At 40.0% G+C, this 20746-nt stretch overlaps 1 pseudogene; it reads right to left on the reverse strand.

The window, feature by feature from the left end:
* Positions 1 to 7371: 7371 nt before the first annotated feature.
* Positions 7372 to 8179, reverse strand: LOC134486431 (large ribosomal subunit protein eL8-like; annotated as a pseudogene).
* Between the last annotated feature and the right edge of the window lie 12567 nt (positions 8180 to 20746).

A 20746-nucleotide genomic window follows, 5' to 3' on the forward strand; every position in this document is an offset into this window, starting at 1 on the left:
ATACATTGTATAATAAGAATATTGATATTTTGCATTTTCATAACACTGCTAAATGTATCTTTTCATAATTAATGCTTACAGTAAACTTTCTCAATTATTCTAACCACTATACAAATGAGAAAATGCAAGTCAATAAAGATTAATGGGTTGTCCAAGGCTACAAAGTCAGTGAATAATCCAGAATTATTAGAGTCCAAAAATCTACATGTTTATGCTTTATTTATTTTTTTTATTAACTTGAGTATTTCTTATATACATTTCGAGTGTTATTCCCTTTCCTGGTTTCCAGGCAAACATCCCCCTCCCCCTCCCCTTCCTTATGGGTGTTCCCCTCCCAACCCTCCCCACATTGCCGCCCTCCCCCCCACAGTCTAGTTCACTGGGGGTTCAGTCTTAGCAGGACCCAGGGCTTCCCCTTCCACTGGTGCTCTTACTAGGATATTCATTGCTACCTATGAGGTCAGAGTCCAGGGTCAGGCCATGTATAGTCTTTAGGTAGTGGCTTAGTCCCTGGAAGCTCTGGTTGCTTGGCATTGTTGTACATATGGGGTCTCGAGCCCCTTCAAGCTCTTCCAGTTCTTTCTCTGAATCCTTCAACGGGGGTCCTATTCTCAGTTCAGTGGTTTGCTGCTGGCATTCGCCTCTGTATTTGCTGTATTCTGGCTGTGTCTCTCAGGAGCGATCTACATCCGGCTCCTGTCAGTCTGCACTTCTTTGCTTCATCCATCTTGTCTAATTGGGTGGCTGTATATGTATGGGCCACATGTGGGACAGGCTCTGAATGGGTGTTCCTTCAGTCTCTGTTTTAATCTTTGCCTCTCCCTTCCCTGCCAAGGGTATTCTTTTTCCTCATTTAAAGAAGGAGTGAAGCATTCACATTTTGATCATCCGTCTTGAGTTTCGTTTGTTCTAGGGATCTAGGGTAATTCAAGCATTTGGGCTAATAGCCACTTATCAATGAGTGCATACCATGTATGTCTTTCTGTGATTGGGTTAGCTCACTCAGGATGATATTTTCCAGTTCCAACCATTTGCCTACGAATTTCATAAACTCGTTGTTTTTGATAGCTGAGTAATATTCCATTGTGTAGATGTACCACATTTTCTGTATCCATTCCTTTGTTGAAGGGCATCTGGGTTCTTTCCAGCTTCTGGCTATTATAAATAAGGCTGCGATGAACATAGTGGAGCACGTGTCTCTTTTATATGTTGAGGCATCTTTTGGGTATATGCCCAAGAGAGGTATAGCTGGATCCTCAGGCAGTTCAATGTCCAATTTTCTGAGGAACCTCCAGACTGATTTCCAGAATGGTTTTACCAGTCTGCAATCCCACCAACAATGGAGGAGTGTTCCTCTTTCTCCACATCCTCGCCAGCATCTGCTGTCACCTGAGTTTTTGATCTTAGCCATTCTCACTGGTGTGAGGTGAAATCTCAGGGTTGTTTTGATTTGCATTTCCCTTATGACTAAAGATGTTGAACATTTCTTTAGGTGTTTCTCAGCCATTCGGCATTCCTCAGCTATGAATTCTTTGTTTAGCTCTGAACCTCATTTTTTAATAGGGTTATTTGTCTCCCTGCGGTCTAACTTCTTGAGTTCTTTGTATATTTTGGATATAAGGCCTCTATCTGTTGTAGGATTGGTAAAGATCTTTTCCCAATCTGTTGGTTGCCGTTTTGTCCTAACCACAGTGTCCTTTGCCTTACAGAAGCTTTGCAGTTTTATGAGATCCCATTTGTCGATTCTTGATCTTAGAGCGTAAGCCATTGGTGTTTTGTTCAGGAAATTTTTTCCAGTGCCCATGTGTTCCAGATGCTTCCCTAGTTTTTCTTCTATTAGTTTGAGTGTGTCTGGTTTGATGCGGAGGTCCTTGATCCACTTGGACTTAAGCTTTGTACAGGGTGATAAGCATGGATCGATCTGCATTCTTCTACATGTTGCCCTCCAGTTGAACCAGCACCATTTGCTGAAAATGCTATCTTTTTTCCATTGGATGGTTTTGGCTCCTTTGTCAAAAATCAAGTGCCCATAGGTGTGTGGGTTCATTTCTGGGTCTTCAATTCTATTCCATTGGTCTATCTGTCTGTCTCTGTACCAATACCATTCAGTTTTTATCACTATTGCTCTGTAATACTGCTTGAGTTCAGGGATAGTGATTCCCCCTGAAGTCCTTTTATTGTTGAGGATAGCTTTAGCTATCCTGGGTTTTTTGTTATTCCAGATGAATTTGCAAATTGTTCTGTCTAACTCTTTGATTGATCTACTTTTAAAACAAAAGTAACTACTATTTTACAAATATTTTACATTGGTATGTATCTTTGTATACTGACTTAAATTTAAAGTATTTTGGTACAAATACACACACATATGTACATATATATACATTTAAATTTAATTTTATATTTATATATATATCGTTTGTTTAGCTTTGTAAACATTTACAGGAGGCTAAATAAAGCTTATTTATGTAATCAAATAAACTAGTACTAATACAAAATATTGTACCTATGTAACTCATTTAAAAATGCAATATAAGTTGCCTAGAACTGAACTGACCCATTACACAGCTCACTGCACCCAAATCCCATGGGGGAGAGAGCTGGACCCTCAGAAGTGTGAACACTTTTGAGAAATCAGAGAAGACAACTCTCTGCTGACATTCCTGTCAAAAGAGGGAATTGCCTAGTGTCATCTGTGCCCCCTGGGCACAGGGACCTAGGAGCAGTCAGGGACAGGACCCTTCCAGTTCCTGCCTGTGCTGAGAGCTGAAAGCCAACTTCCAGGAATGCCTGCACACCTGAGAGCAGAGCACTCTGATCCCAGAACTGACTGAAAGAAAACAGGAAAACAGGTCTATAGGAGTGCTGACACACAGGTCTACAGGAGTGCTGACACACAGGCCTACAGGAGTGCTGACACACAGGCCTACAGGAGTGCTGACACACAGGTCTACAGAAGTGCTGACACACAGGCCTACAGAAGCATCAAGCCACAGTCAGAAACAGCAAGACAAGGTGGTGGCAAGAGGCAAGCACTGGAACCTAAGCAACAGAATCCAAGACTACTTGGCATCATCAGAACCCAGTTTTCCCACCAAAGCAATACTGGACATCCAAACACAACAGAGAAGGAAGATTTAGATTTAAAATCACATTTTATGATGATGATGGAAGACTTTAAGAAGGACATAAATAACTCCCTCAAGGAAATACAGGACAACACAAGTAAATGAGTAGAAACCCTTAAAGAGGAAACACAAAAATCCCTTAAAGAATTATAGGAAAACACAGTGAAATAGGTGAAGGAATTGAACAAAAGTGTCAGGATTTAAAAATGGAAATAGAAACAATAAAGAAAGCACAAAGGGAGACAACCCTGGAAATAAAAAACCTAGGAAAGAGATCAGGAGTCATAGATGCAAGCATCACCAAAAGAATACAACAAAGAGAAGAGAGAATCTCAGGGACAGAAAATACCATAGAAAACATTGACCCAACCACCAAAGATAATGTGAAACACAAAAAGTTTCTAGCACAAAACATCCAAGAAATCCAGGACACAATGAGAAGATGAAACCTAAGGATAATGGGTATAGAAGAGAATGAAGACTCCCAACTTAAAGGTCCAGTAAATATCTTCAACAAAATTATAGAAGAAAATTTCCCTAACCTAAAGAAAGAAATGCCCATAAACATACAAGAAGTCTACAGAACTCTAAATAGATTGGACCAGAAAAGAAATTCCTGCCATCACATAATAGTCAAAACACCAAATGCACAAAACAAAGAAATATTATTAAAAGCAGTAAGGAAAAAAGGTCAAGTAACATATAAAGGCAGACCTATCAGAATTACACCAGATTTCTCACCAGAGAGTATAAAAGCCAGAAGATCGTTGGCAGATATCATACAGACCCTAAGAGAAAACAAATGCCAGCCCAGACTACTATATCCAATAAAACTCTCAATTAACACAGATGGAGAAGCCAAGATATTCCACAACAAAACCAAATTTACACAATATCTTTCTACAAATCCAGCCCTTCAAAGGATAATAGATAGAAAACTCTAACACAATGAAGGAAACTACACCCTAGAAAAAGCAAGAAAGTAATCTCCTTGCAATGAAACCAAAAGAAGACATATATACAAACATAATACTACCTCTAAATATGAAAATAACAGGAAGCAACAATCACTATTCTTTAATATCTCTCAAGATAAATGGACTCAATTCCCCAATAAAAAGACATAGGCTAAAAGACTGGATACATAAAGAGGACCCAGCATTTTGCTGCATACAGAAAACACACCTCAGAGACAAAGACAGACACTATCTCAGAGTAATGGGCTGGAAAACAACTTTCCAAGGAAATGGTTGGAAGAAACAAGCTGGAGTAGCCAGTCTAATATTGAATAAAATCGACATTCAACCAAAAGTCCTCAAAAAAGATAAGGAAGGACACTTCATATTCATCAAAGGAAAAAAGCACCAAGGTGAACTTTTAATCCTAAATATCTATGCTCCAAATGTAAGGGAACCTACATTCATAAAAGAAACCTTATTAAAATTCAAATCACACACTTTACCTCACACAATAATAGTAGGAGATTTCAATACCCCACTCTCATTAATGAACAGATCATGGAAACAGAAATTAAAAAGAGACACAGAGAAACTAACAGAAGTTAGGAACCAAATGAGTTTAACAGATATTTATAGAACATTCCATCCTAAAACAAAAATATATACCTTCTTCTCAACATCTCATGGTAACTTCTCCAAAATTGACCATACAATGTCACAAAAGAGGCCTCAACAGATACAGGAAGATAGAAATAATCCCAATGCATCCTTCCAGATCACCACAGATTACGGCTGGTCTCTAATAATGGCAGAATGCCCACATATACATGGAAGTTGAACAGTGCTCTACTCAATGATAACCTGGTCAAGGAAGAAATAAAGAAAGAAATTAAAGACTTCTTAGAATTTAATGAAAATGAAGGTACAACATACCCAAACTTATGGGACACAATGAAAGTGGTGCTAAGAGGAAAACTCATAGCTCAGAGTACCTGTAAAAAGAAACAGGAAAGAGCATATGTCAGCAACTTGACAGCACACCTAAAAGCTCTAGAACAAAAAGAAGCAAATATACCCAAGAGGATTAGAAGGCAGGAAATAATAAAACTCCAAGCTGAAATCAACCAAGTAGAAACAGAAAGGACTATACAAAGTATCAACAGAACCAAAAGCTGGTTCTTTGAGAAAATCAACAAGATAGATAAACCCTTAGCCAGACTAACCAGAAGGCACAGAGAGTGTATTCAAATTAACAAAATCAGAAAGGAAAAGGAGACATAACAACATAATCTGAAGAAATTTCAAAAATCATCAGATCCTTCTACAAAAGCCTATATTCAACAATACTGGAAAATCTGGAGGAAATGGGCAATTTTCTAGATAAATACCAGGTACTAATGTTAAATTAGGGACAGATAAACCATCTAAACAACCCCATAAGTCATAAAGAAATAGAATCAGTTATTAAAAGTCTCCCAACCAAAAAGAGCCCAGGACCAGATGGGTTTAGTGAAGAATTCTATCAGACCTTCATAGAAGATCTCATACCAATACTGTCCAAACTATTCCACAAAACAGAAACAGACCAAGAACTACCAAATTTTTTCTACAAGACCACAATTACTCTAATACTTAAACTACACAAAGACCCAACAAAAAGGAGAATTTCAGACCAATTTCCCTTATGAATATCAATGCAAAAATATTCAATAAAAACCAAGGACACATAAAAATGATCATCATGATCAAGGTGGCTTCATCCCACGGATGCAGGGACAATTCAATGTATGGAAATCCATCAATTTAATCCATTATATAAGCAAACTGAAAGATAAAAACCACATGATCATTTCATTAGATGCTGAGAAAGCATTTGACAAAATTCATGATAAAAGTCCTGGAAAGATCAGGAATTCAAGGCCCATACCTAAACATAGTAAAAGCAATATACAGCAATCCAGTAGTTAACATCAAAGAAAAGGGAGAGAAACTTGAAGCAATCCCACTAAAATCAGGGACTAGACAAGGCAGCCCACTCTCTTGCTATCTATGCAATATAGCACTGGAAGTTCTAGCCAGAGCAATCAGATAATGAAAGAAGGTCAAAGGGATACAAATTGGAAAGGAAGAAGTTAAAATATCACTATTTGCAGATGATATGGTAGTATATTTAAGTGACCCCAAAAGTTCCACCAGAGAACTACTAAGCCTGATAAACAACTTATGCAAAGTGACTGGGTATAAAATTAACTCAAACAAATTAGTAACGTTCCTCTAGTCAAAGGATAAATGGGATGAGAAAGAAGTTAGGAAAATGACACCCTTCACAATAGTCCCAAATAATATATAATACCTCGGTGTGGCTTTAGGCAAGCACATGAAATATCTGTATAACAAGAAATCCAAGTCTCTGAAGAAAGAAATTGAAGAAGATCTCAGAAGATGGAAAGACCTCCCATGTTCCTGGATTGACAGGATTAATATAGTAAAAATGGCCATCTTGCTGAAAGCAATCTACAGATTCAATGCAATCCCCATCAAAATTCCAACTCAATTCTTCATAGGGATGGAAAGAGCAATTTGCAAATTCATTTGAAATAACAAAAAACACAAGATAGCAAAAACTATACTCAACAATAAAAGAACTTCTGGGGGAATCACCATCCCTGACTTCAAGTAGTATTACAGAGCAATAGTCATAAAAACTGTATGGTATTGGTCCAGAGACAGACAGGTAGACCAGTGGAATAGAATTGAAGACCCAGAAATGAACCACACACCTATGGTCACTTGATCTTTGACAAAGGAGCCAAAACCATCCAATGGAAAAAAGATAGCATTTTCAGCAAATGGTGCTGGTTCAACTGGAGGTCAACATGTAGAAGAATGCAGATAGATCCATGCTGTACAAAGCTTAAGTCCAAGTGGATCAAGGACCTCCACATCAAACCAGATACACTCAAACTAATAGAAAAAAAAGTAGGGAAGAGTCTCGAACACATGGCATTGGGGAAAATTTCCTGAATAAAACACCAAATGGCTTATGCTCTAAGATCAAGAATCAACAAATGGGACTTCATAAAACTGCAGAGCTTCTGTAAGGCAAAGGACACTGGCATTAGGACAAAATGGCAACCAACAGATAGGGGAAAGATCTTTACCAATACTACATCTGATGGAGGGCTAATATCCAAAATATACAAAGAACTCAAGAAGTTAGACTCCAGAGAGCCAAGTAACCCTAATTTTTTGTAATTATATTTATGTACAGAAAAAGTGTACATTTAACCCATTTTAGTGGTGAGTTCTTTAGTCTTTGCCTTTTCCAGCTTGGCAATTCGAGCCACAGACTTAGGACCCAGGACATTCCCTCCCCAGTGGTGGCAGATCTCGTCATATCTGTCATTATAATTGGTCCCAATAGCTTCCACCAGCTTAGCCAGAGCACCCTTGTTTTCCGAGTTAACCTGTGTGAAGGCAACAGTGGTGCATGTCTTCCTGTGGACCAGGCACCCCAGCCTGGCCTTTCCCTTGATGATGCAGTAGGGCACCCCCATCTTTCGACAAAGGGAAAGGCAGAAAAACCACCAGCTCAATGGGGTCTACATCATGGGCAATCACCACCAGCTGAGCCTTCTTGTTCTCCACCAAAATGGTGACTATACTGACGCCTGCTCAGAGGACAGGTGGTTTCTTAGTTGGGACGTCCCCTTTGCCATCAGCTTTCTTCTCATCGCGGGCCAGCAGCCTTTGCTTCTTCTCCTGCTTTGTCTCTGGCCTGTACTTGTGGGCAAGCTTAAGCAGCTGAGTCGCTGTTTGCCTGTCCAGGGCCTGGGTGGACTGGTTGATGGTAGGAGGTACTGTGAGCCGCTTATAGAGGATGGCTCTTTGCTGCTGCAGCCTGATGTAACGGGGCCATTTGACGAAGCGCGTGAGATCTCTTTTGGGCTGGATGTCCTGCCCAATGCTGAAGTTCTTAGGCCTTTTCTCAAACAAAGGGTTGGCCACCTTTTTGGCCTCCTGTTTCTTGACCATGGCGGGGGCTGGGGCAACCTTCTTCCCCTTGGCCTTCTTTCCTTTGGGCATCTTGCTTGACTGGAGGAGAGAGCCCAAGTAACCCTATTAAAAATGGGGTATAGAGATAAACAAAGAATTCTCAGCTGAGGAATTTCAAATGGCTGAGAAGTACCTAAAGAAATGTTCAACATCCTTAGTCATCAGGGAAATGCAAATCAAAACAACCCTGAGATTACCCCTCACATCAGTCAGAATGGCTAAGATAAAAATCTCAGGGGACAGCAGATGCTGATGAGGATGTGGAGAAAGAGGAACACTTCTCCATTTTTGGTGGGATTGCAAGCTGGTATAACCACTCTGGAAATCAGTCTGAAGGTTCCTCAGAAAATTGGACATTGTACTACCAGAGGACCCAGCTATACCTCTCCTGGACATATACCCAAAAGATGCTGCACTATACAACAAAGACACATGCTCCACTATGCTCATAGCAGCCTTATTTATAATAGGCAGAAGTTGGAAAGAACCCAGATGCCCCTCAACAGAGGAATGGATACAGAAAATGTGGTACATCTACACAATGGAATATTACTCAGCTATCAAAAACAATGATTTCATGAAATTCATAGGCAAATGGATTGAACTAGAAAATATCATCCTAGTTAAGGTAACCCAATCACAGAAAAACACACATGGTATGTACTCACTGATAAGTGAATATTAGCCCAAAAGCTCAAATTACCTAAAATGCAATCCACAGACCACATAAAGCTCAAGAGGAAGGATGATCAAAATGTGGATGCTTCACTTCTTCTCTAAAGGGGGAACTAAAATGTCCATAGGAGTGGATATGGAGGCAAAGTTTTGAGCAGAGACTGAAGGAATAGCCATTCAGAGCCTGCCCCACATGTGGCCCATACTTATAGAGCCACCAAAACTAGATAAGATTGATGAAGCTAAGAAGTGCATGCTGACAGGAACCGGATATAGATGTCTCCTGAGAGACACAACCAGAGCATGTCAAATACAGAGGCGAATGCTAGCAGTAAACCACTGACCCTAGAACGGGATCCCTTTTGGAGGAATTAGAGAAAGGATTGAAAGAGCTAAAGGGGCTTGCAACCCCATAAGAACAACAATGCCAACCAACCAGAGCTTTCAGAAACTAAACCACTACCCAAAGACTATACATGGGCTGACCCATGACTCCAACTGCATATGTAGCAGAGGATGGCCTTATTGGGCACCAATGGAAGGAGAAGCCCTTGGTTCTGCCAAAGTTGGATCTCCAGTGTAAGCGAATGTCAGGGGGAGGGTAAGGGGTTGTAGAGAGCGGCGCGGCGAAACAAAGATGGCGCCGACATCCAGCCTTGTCTGGATATAAACGACTTACTGCGCATGTGCAGGCTTGTCCCCTTGCTAGGGCTCCCTCTAGTGGTGAACAGCGGTACTGCACATGTGCGGTTTATTCACCAGGTGTTAGTTGACCGTTAATATGCTAATGAGGTGATTCATTCTCCGCCAATCCCTGGAGGACAAGTAGTGGGGTGATCCAAGCCCCACCAATCCCTGAGAGATAATTAGCATACTGCTGTCTATATAAGCCGAGCGATTTTGCTGCTCGGGGTCCCTGTTCAAGAGAGCTGTAACACTAAGAGCTGTAACACTAAGAAGAGCTGTAACACAGTAAAGGCTTGCTCGCAGAAGAATCCTGTTGCCACGCGTCGTTCTTGCTGGCGGGACATTGGGCGCGTGACAAGTGGTGCCGAGACCCGGAAACCAACATCGCCGGTGCCGAGGGGACCCTTCAGTGTGCTGAAGAGGATTCAGAACTGCGAGAAGGTAAATTAAAAGGTAAGCTTCGAGAGGCATGCCCCTTTTTGGAAGAGAGCATGTCAGAAACGGAGCAGAGTGAGAAATTAGGCTTCGAGAGGCATGCCCCTTTTTGGATTTAAGAGAGCATGTCAGAAACGGAGCAGAGGCAGAAACGGAGCAGAGTGAGAAATTAGGAGCTCAAATTAGGAGCTCGCAAAAAGAAAAAGGTTACTAAAACAAAAGTGAAAGAGATACAAAAGGCAGAAGAAATGCCGCTGGAGGAAAAAATAAGAGTGCCCCGGAGGACGAAGTACAAGTCATCCGGAGAGGATACTTTGTATCCATTAAAAGAATTAGAAGCCTTAGAACTGGCTGGCAGTGACTCTGAGCAAGAGTTGTCAGAGTCGGAGGAGGAGGAATTAGAGGAAGAGGCAGCCATATATGAGGATGAAAGATATGGGCCTATGTGGAGAGCCACTGTGAAGAAACCTAAAGTTATGGATCCTTTGTGGGCAAGGCTGGTAATTTTGTTTCTTTTTTTCTTTGTGTGGGATAGAGAAGCCACAGACGGCAAGCTTAAGCCCATACCAAAACCTTTTTGGCAAATGGTCCCTGCCTGCTTAGAGGATAAACGATGTGAGGAAGCCCTTAGAGCCGTTAGGACAGGTCAGAGGGTCCTTGCAGAGCAACAAGAAAGTATGTCAGAGGGAGAAAAGGTCTTGAAAGAAAAAAAAGAAAAGAAAAGGAGATAAAAAGAACAGAGAGAAGGCAGAGATAAAAAATGGGGTCAGTGCAGCTTTTGTTGTGGCTCAAGTTGAGGCTATTGCTAGGTATGTGATTAGGCTCTGGAAACCTCACAGAGTCATACTGATCAGATTTGATAGAGGTAGACCGCCTGAAAATTTATTCAGGAGAATCAAACAAAAAGATAAACTTGAGTGTGCCTACTTGGATTCCTGGTCTCAAGGAGATTTAGCAAGTGACAAGGTGCTTCTCTTAAAAAAGCAGTTTCAATCGGCCCTTGGAGCCTTGCACCTGTAGCTAAGATATGTGTAGCCACTTCAATTTTGTTTTCTGATTGGTTTTAAATGTATAAATATTCTCTACATGCCTTGGTTATGGACTATTGGGTTTTAAGTTATTGGATATGGTTTAAAAAAGGTCAATTTCACCACCCTCCTCATGTGGGGATTAACCCTCATGGTCTGATCCCGCTAAAACTTTGGCAGATGGATGTCACACACATATCTCAATTTGGAAATTTAAAATATGCATATTTCTGTTGATACCTGTTCTGGTATTATACACGCTACTCTGATGACTGGTGAAAAGGCTCGTAATGCCATTAGCCATTGCTTAGAGGCATGGGCAGCCTGGGGGAAAGCCTGATAGTCTCAAGACAGACAACGGGCCTGCCTACACTGCTAAGTCTTTTCAGGCATTTTGCCAGACAATGGAGGTCAAACATACTACAGGATTACCATACAATCCCCAAGGTCAAGGAATTGTGGAAAGAGTACATCGTACCTTAAAAGAGCTTATACAAAAACAAAAAGAGGGAATTGCCAGCGGCCAAACACCAAAAGAACAACTTTCTTTAGCTCTTTCTACTCTAAATTTCTTAATTTTGGATGCGCATGGCTGCTCTGCCGCGGATCGCCATGCTGCTACTACACCTATAACTAATGCAGAAGTAAAGTGGAAGGATGTCTTAACTGATGAATGGCGTGGCCCAGATCCCGTGATTTCGAGATCTAGGGGAGCGATTTGTGTTTTTCCGCAGAATCAAGAAAATCCAATTTGGGTACCTGAGCGTTTGACTCGAAAATTGCCTTCTGCTCTTCCTGAAGATGAGACTACGAACCCTACTATTACTACTGGGAATGGTAATACAGGTTAATTCGCTCACCCTGTGGGCTATTGCCAGATCCTGGCCAGTACCCATGCCAGTTCATAGCAATTCTACTGTTTTGAGAATAAGACTGACAAGCATAATCTCTGGCCTTGGTTTCAATGGGTGCTGTCCAATGAGCAAGGGTTATATACATCCCTGACCCCCTTTGCTAGGTTGATGGGAGAGAACTTCGTGCTGTATAATGTTTCAGCTACCAGAAAAAGGTGATACCAGGTTGATCAATATTCAATATAATAACCTCTTGGTAAATAATACTGCCACTAGTACTTCAGTATGTGCTAGATCACCTTTTTTCTGATAAGCACTAATGTAAGCAGTGGTGCTTTAAATTGTAATAGCTCTGATGTAGTCTGCTATTTAGCTGAATGCTGGGATGGCACCAATGACACCGCAGTGATGGTTAAGATTCCCTCCTTTGTGCCAATCCCAGTGGAGGCAAACCCAGATAGCTTTCCTATTCTTAATTTGCTGAGAGCCAAAAGAGATTTTGGAATTATGGCAGCCATAATTTCAGCCATTGTGCTGTCTGCTGCTGCAGCTACCACAGCTACAATTACTATGACCAATCAAATACAGACAGCTGAGACTGTCAATCAGATTGTAGAAAGAACTGCAGTGGCACTAGAGATACAAGAAGAATTTAATACCCATTTGGCATCTGGCCTTCTATTAGCCAGTCAAAGGATAGATTTAGTTCAAGAACAAATTGAAGCACTGTATCATATGACACAGCTGTCTTGCGTTTCCTCCCTTAGAGGTTTATGCATTACTCCTTTGCGAAATAACTTTTCTCAGCATTCTCAACAGAGCAAAGAAATCTCAAATTATCTGAAAGGAAACTGGTCCATGAAAGCAGAGCAACTATCAAGACAATTGCTGATGCAGATTGCTGTCCTCAACAGCACTAGGTTGGACCCCATCATAGTTGAAGATTTTACCTCATGGATTACCAATGCTTTCTCCCTTTTTAAGGAATGGGCGGGCATGTTTGTCCTGGGGAGTTATTGTCCTCCTGGGATGCGGAGTAGGTCTCTGGCTTATTGGCCGTTTAAAAAGAGAACATGCCAGACACAAAGTGGTTGTTTACCAGGCTATGACCACCATTAAAAAGGGTGCTTCTCCCAACATATGGCTGGCCTCTTTGAAAGATCAAGAGTTCGCCCTAGATCATTTTTGTCACAGTCATGTGGAGTCATTGTATCCAGGGACGGGCAACTTTCCTCGAACTCGGACCAACCTAAGACACGGGGCCCGGTGGCGATAGGGTAACTCTATGACGGGTAAGGCCGAGTTTGGATGAGAACGACCTAAGACAGGAGCAATGACAAGATTGACGTGACACCCAGATCTAGACCAGTCATTTTATTAAACAAAAAAGGGGGAGATGTAGAGAGCGGCGCGGCGAAACAAAGATGGCGCCGACATCCAGCCTTGTCTGGATATAAACGACTTACTGCGCATGTGCAGGCTTGTCCCCTTGCTAGGGCTCCCTCTAGTGGTGAACAGCGGTACTGCACATGTGCGGTTTATTCACCAGGTGTTAGTTGACCGTTAATATGCTAATGAGGTGATTCATTCTCCGCCAATCCCTGGAGGACAAGTAGTGGGGAGATCCAAGCCCCACCAATCCCTGAGAGATAATTAGCATACTGCTGTCTATATAAGCCGAGCGATTTTGCTGCTCGGGGTCCCTGTTCAAGAGAGCTGTAACACTAAGAGCTGTAACACTAAGAAGAGCTGTAACACATTAAAGGCTTGCTCGCAGAAGAATCCTGTTGCCACGCGTCGTTCTTGCTGGCAGGACATTGGGCGCGCAACAAGGGGTGATTAATGGGGAGCATCCTTATAGAAGAAGGGGCGGGGGAGGGCATGGGGAGCTTATGAACAGGAAACTGGGAAAGGGAATAACATTTGAAATGTAAATAAAGAAATATCCAATAAAAACAATGTAAATTTCCAGTCCTTTTGAAAGCTATTATTACAAACTGTTCAGAATAATTAAGAAATGCAAGTTAGCAATCAATCAAACTTATGGTCAGGTTAGGTATTAATTTAATTCATTACAGAAATAAGCTTTATTTAGCTTTCTGTAAATGTATACAAAGTTAAAGATATAGTAAATACCTAGAAACAAGGAACATTTTCCTATTCAGATATAATTTAGATATACAGAGGGTTTTCAGAGACCTACAGAATATGACCCTAAAGTCGTTTGAGTAATAAAAGGCTCTTGACTGTGAGACCTGTCCGGTGCTGGCAGCACCACCATTCTACTTCAAAGGACATGAAACGCATCAAAGAATCTGCATATGGAGTTTGCTTCCAATGTGACAAGGTGTCCACTGGGTCAGAAAATACCCCCCTTGCTTCAACTGCTGACAGCATGCTCTCCAATCTGTGGATAAGCAGAACAGGGAAGAAGCTGACTGCTGGACTGCATAGACACACACACACACACACACACACACACACACACACACACACACACACATTGTGTAAGTTCTGCCCTGAATAACACAGTTGGAAACATCTGGGCAAGTCTAATCACTGCTTTCTGTTTCTGTCTGTGCTCATTCCTTAGATTTTTCATTCCTCCACAATGGTCTTTTGTGGGTGGACTCACTTACACAGGGTTACATCTGCCTCTCGGTCAAGCTCAGGACATGAAAAACATACTTGGATAGAATATCTAAGAGCAAAAGGAGGAGTCTTTCCAGACTATATCCACCAGCCAGTTTCCGATGACAAAGAGAGAGTTTCTATTTACTACAGGTCGGGCCTTAGCTGAGGCTAGTTCCCACCTAGCTACAAGCTAAACTTAATTATATTAAACAAGTTATAACTTAATTACCGGTTTATTCTAATCTAAATTCTGCTATGTGTCCTGTTAACTCTCCTTCAGTCCAGGTACCTGTTTCTCCCTCTGTGTCTGATTGGTGAATCCCTCTTCCCTAATTCTTTCCCAGATTTCTATCTCTGCCTGGATGTCCAGCCTTTCCTCTCCTGCCCTGCTAAAGGCCATCAGCTCTTCAACAAACCAATCTGAAGGTGATGGAGAAGAATGTTTACAAACACTGAAACAGGAAACTCTTCATAAAATAACAATATCAAAGTCTGGGCAGTACTCAGAACTCTGCTGATTTTGAAATCAACACTGAAATAATACAAACACAACTTTTACACAGTACACAAGAAGACTCTCCCAACAAAGGGGATTCTGGGGAAATATGAATGATGTTCATTTCCAGCTCTCAATCTTGAATTCAATATTCATGTAGAGTTTGCCTGGATATATGATAATGCTCACTGAAGTTTGTCAGCTAGGGTCTTGATAAAGAATTTGTCTTTTTCAGTAAATCCTTTAATGTTTGTATGCAGAAATGAAAGAGGAATGTAATTTACTATAGACACACACAGAACAGATTTGAAAATATCCTGCTTGCCTTGATATCACTCTTGAATTTTCTACATTATGGCCACGGTTCCATATCCAGTGTAGTGAGAGTCATGATCTCTGACCTTGTCTGGTTTGTCTTTTCTTCCGTGCCTCCCACCTTGAGCTCATCTCAATTCCTCTCTACCCCTCCTTTTCTTCCTTCACTGGTAAGTCTTTATTGTCTCCCATCAACTGTATTGAGTAGTATGATCACCATATGGGAGGACAAGAAAACACACAAGTTATTAAATAGAATATAATAATTTCCATGTAAGAAAAATTACATGCTTACTGAGGTATCTAATTTGGATAAGAAAAGACTTAACCAGAGGTAACATTGAATGAATTTTAAAAAGCTGAGTTTTATGAAAACTGATGTAGTACATATGAAATTCTTAATAATTTACTTCCAGCCTTTCCCACAGCTATATGAAACCTTGAAGAACAGCCTGAGGCATCTCAAAATAAAACCATGGTCTACACCTGGGCACTTGATCTGTGTTTTTAGTTATGATCTCATCTTTGCTTTATTATATTTTTTATTTATAAGATTTTCTGAAAACTTTTTTCTCATGCCTCCCTACCTTGCAAACATCTACTAACAATCAATGAACCAATCAGAATCTACAATCCTCTATCAGTAACTAACAATTTTTAATGTAAATATGTGTAGTGGTTTGACTATGCTTAGCCCAGGGAGTGGCATTATTAGGAGGTGCAGCCTTGTTGAAGTAGGTGTGGCCTTGTTAGAGGCAGTGTGTCACTGTGAGGGTGGGCTTTGGGACCCTCCTTTGAGCCACATGGGAATCGTCTTCTCCACCTGTCTTTAGAACAAGAGGTAAAACTCTCAGCTCCTACAGTGCCATGCCTACCTGGATGCTGCCTAGCTTCCCGCCATAATGATAATGGACTGAACCTTTCAACTTGCAATTAAATGTTTTTCTTTATAACATGGTCCTAGTGTCTCTTCACAATAATGAAACTCTAAGACAGCATAAATGTATGTATGTATGTATGTATGTATGTATGTATGTATGTATGTATGTATTATGTGTGTATGTATATATGTATGTGTATGCATGTGTGTATGTATGAATGTATGTATGTATGTATATGTATGAGGTATACCATGGTATATATATATAGAGGTTAGAAGCAACTTAATAGAATAAGTCCTTTCCTTCTACCTTGTGGGTTATGGTGATCAAACATAGGTCCTATCATCAAGCTTGATTACAAATACCTTTTGCCACTGAGACGTCTCTCTGGATCAAAATTTTTGGAAAAAGATTTCTCTGCAAGTACATTCTCCTATGGACAGCTGATGGCTCTTTCTTGGCAATTCTTACTGACTTTTAAACATATGGTCTTTGTGGAAGGGTTGCCCAGTGAGTTGAATTTTGCCCAAAATGTAGTCTAATCATGTAAAAGATACACAGATGGATCTGGCATGAGTACTGTGGTGGACTACGAAGTTAACTTACATTATTCTTCACTGCATTTTAGTTTGTTTTTGACTTACTGACAGGATTTGATTAGAGTAGAAATGTACAAGGCAGTTTCTAAGTTGCGTGAACCCCCTGTGAGTGCTGGTTGTCTTGTTAAAACCTTGGGTTTTAAGGTCTTGACTTTGGGTAATGTTTTAGGAAATCTAAAACTTTTCTATGCCAAGTAATTGAATAAAGTAGTAGGTAATATTCAACTGAGATTTAGAACTAAACACACTGTGCACAATAAAACACAAATTACTTGTGTTCTCCACTACCAACAAGGAACATTGCACCTAGTATTTAATGTTTACAGAGTGTTTCTGGGTCTTGATAACTAGTGATGTGGCAAGCTCATCTAACCTCATTTTTCATCATAGCTCATCATGTCTCTCATTTCTAAATTAACATTTTATCAAGTCAGAATGTTTTTCTGTTAAGTTTTATAATAGTTTTTAAATAAGATTGAAGGGGAGTAAATCGTAGAAAAGATATATGATTGAATGTATACTTGTACTAAACTTTTCTTTCTTTTTCTTTTTTCTTTTTGGTTATTTTATTTATTTACATTTCAAATATTATCCTGCTTTCCAGTTTCTCTTCCACAAGCCCCCCAAACCCTCCCCTCTCCCGCTGCCTCTATGAGGGTGCTCCCCTACACACCCACTCCTGCCTCAGCATCCTAGCATTCTCCTACCCTGGGTTGTTGAGTCTCCAGAGAATCAAAGGGCTGCCCTCCCAGTGATGTATGATAAGGCAGTTCTCTGCTACATATCCAGCTGGAGTTATGGGTTCTCCCACGTGTATTCTTTGGTTAGTAGTTTAGTAGGTCTAGGACACCGAGATGCAAATAAAATCTTGTGAAGGACTCTCTCAGAGTAGTAGCTTCCAGAAAGAAGTATTTTCCTCATTGTAATGTCGATAAGACCTGCAATACAAAAAAATCTGATGTAGAATGTAATGACTCTCATCTAGAATGCTCAACCAGGGGTTGTATAATGATGGGGAAAAAAATCCCTGTACTTTTTTTCTCACTGAATTTCTGTCCTCATACTATCAAATTCCATCTTTAATCCTCCCAAGGTCAGAAAGACACACCATCCTCTGAGATAATCATTCATTTGTCAAGTGATGACAGTCCTGAGGGTGAGACTCTCTTATAGTGAGAAAGTGGGATTTTTAGTTTTAAACAAAGCCTTAAAAATAATTGGATCTCTGGGTCATTTCATTACACTTGCTGTGTCTTTTCTAATTTGAAGGTAATTTCCTCCCAGACTCATTCTTTCATCATCAGTATCTGTGACCACAATGCATATGCTCAAAGCAAGAGAAAATAAACTTCCCCTCCAAGGAGGTTGCATGTACGGTGGTGGCAGGTGCTATACATTCTAACTAGACCCACACTTTGCGATGAGTCCTTCTGAGGTCTGTGCATGGTGCTTTTGGAAAAGTGATAAAGTAAACCAACACAGCTAAGGGGAGTATTGAAGACTTTCTTGAGGCATTGATGCCTGAATAAGCTCAGAGGGTAGGAGCAGGAAGAAAAGCATTCCAGTTGCACATGAGGATAAGGGCATGTGGGCAAGAGCCAATAAAAATGGCATGAAGATCACAAAGCAGAATGCAATGGTTAGGGTCAACCATGATGCACAGGTGAAAGATAGGATGAGGGCACACAGAGCCTTCTACACTTGGCACCATCTGGGCTTTCAACTTTATCCCAAATGGTATAAGTAGAGAATAGAGTGGAATTATTAGGAATCTCATTCAGTTGACAACATGACAGATATACTGGAGTTTTGAAGAGACTATGGAGGGATGAACCCAGGGGATAGGAAATCAGCTGCAAGGCTGGTCCAGGAAAAAATCATCAAGTTCAGGTGGAAATTCAAGGACAATTCTTCCCGTGTGTAAGTACTGTTTGGCAGGATACATATTTTCAGTATTTATGTATATTAGAGAATTTTGCATTGCTATTAATTGGTGAGACTAATCTGAATTTGCAGAGCTCATTTCCTGTACATGGGAAGATTGTTGAAATAAGACCTCATCACTTGTTCCCGTACCCAGGAACATCACATTTATTTACTTTTTGAGGCATATTTTTGTGAGGCAGGTGATATGGAGAGAACTCTTTGGCTGTAGAAGAGAAAGGTGATAAATCTAAAGCCATTAAAGGAATTAAGTATGCACTCAATTTTGATAATTTATTATTTCTTAGAAAAGACAGTTTCACCTAGAAATTCAAGTTTATTTATATTTATTTATTTATTTATTTTTTTACAAAATACTCATAGATTTTAAATACTTTCTCCATATGAGCCAACATAGATTACTGGTTACTTGTATTTTTATTTTTACATATTCTTTGTATGAACTAGTTGCTGATCTGTCTATCAATATATCTTCTATGTCTGTATGTCTATATGTCTATATGTATCCATCTATCCATCCATCCATCCATCCATCCATCCATCCATCCATCCATCCATCCATCCGTTCATCCAAATTGTTCTATATTACTTTAAGAATAACTGCTAAGCATATCAATTTCTGCTTTAAGGTTAAATGATGCATTCTTTCTGTTTCCTCGGGCTATTTTTTAAAACTATTGAGCTCTACTTTCATTTAGCAACAGAAATGTATAGACACTCACATTTTCTCCAGTTGTCAGCTTCGCATGTCTCCTGTGGGTTTTCAGTAATGCAGTACTATCGATGTTATCATTTCCCAGATATTCACTACTCCGAGTCCAAGTAGCAAACCCATGACCTAGATTGTTAAAGAATGGGTTATAACATTTCAGAAGGATGGTTTTATTATTCATTCTTACACTTATTGTAGTATAACCAGAAATTGTGGTCATTATTATGCTTTTTTGTTGGCTTTTCTTGTGCCTAATACATGACAGGTTTTAGAAATTTTTTTTATGGGTATTTGAGATGACCTATCCTCTATTCCGGGTAAGTGAGTTATGGAAATGCTAATCAAGTGAATTAGATTCAAGAGTATTTACATCCATACTTAAGTTCTGATCTTTGACCTAGTTTGGTTTGAAAGAAATAATAAAAATCCTCCTCCATTTGGATATTTCTCTTAAAATTTGCTGTATTTGAAACTGTATCACTGGGCTATAAAACAGAAGAGGAGTCATGTTGCCAATGTAAGATAGAATATTTTTATAATATGCATGGTTGGTTTGTTTAGTTTTTTAATCTTGGTTATTGTCTGGTAAAGACATGTAAATATAAACAAAAAAAGGCAAATGAAACAAAAAGTCACAATCAATATCAGTCACCTTAGTTTCAGCCTTTCTATTTGAGTAATAAAAACTATAAAGGTTGATTTTTCTTTATATCTAACTTAAAGATTTCTGTAATATTTATCCCTTTCACCTATATGTATGTACATATTACGTATATTTCATGCCTAAGTCCTGCCTTCCTTTGCAGTGCTGTGGAGGACTACACAAGCAATGCCACCAATCTGTACCCCCACATGGCCCGTGTTTGTTTCTTTAAAAGCCATGTTCCTTTCTATCTTTTCAGGCATGGTTCCTGTCTTCTGCATTTTGGTTCTGTTGTTCGTCTCCTAATGTTATTTTGAGGGATTTTTAGTCTTGTTTTGGTTCTTGTAGTAGTTAATTTAAGACTTAAAATTTGTGTAAAGTTCTCTTGACTCCTTACAGTGAAATATGAATAATTTGGTGTTCTTACTAATTCTCTATGACTTGAATCCTGTGACCTTGACTTTTGGTCCTTTCATAACAACTAAGTTTCTAACACAGATCACGTGTTATAAAAGTCTGATGGGTTTATTGTTCTCTGATAATCCTTTAATTTCACAGCTTTGCCATTTGTTTCTTTGCAGGGGCTCATTTTTGGCTGACTAGAGTTGATGCTCCAACATCTTCCTGACTGGTCCTGGTGGATACTGTCATCTGACTCTTCTCATGTTTGCACACATACATGCATGTTTAATAACTCATC

The sequence above is a fragment of the Rattus norvegicus genome, chromosome 3 (genome assembly GCF_036323735.1).
Source record: "Rattus norvegicus strain BN/NHsdMcwi chromosome 3, GRCr8, whole genome shotgun sequence".
NCBI lineage: Eukaryota > Metazoa > Chordata > Mammalia > Rodentia > Muridae > Rattus > Rattus norvegicus.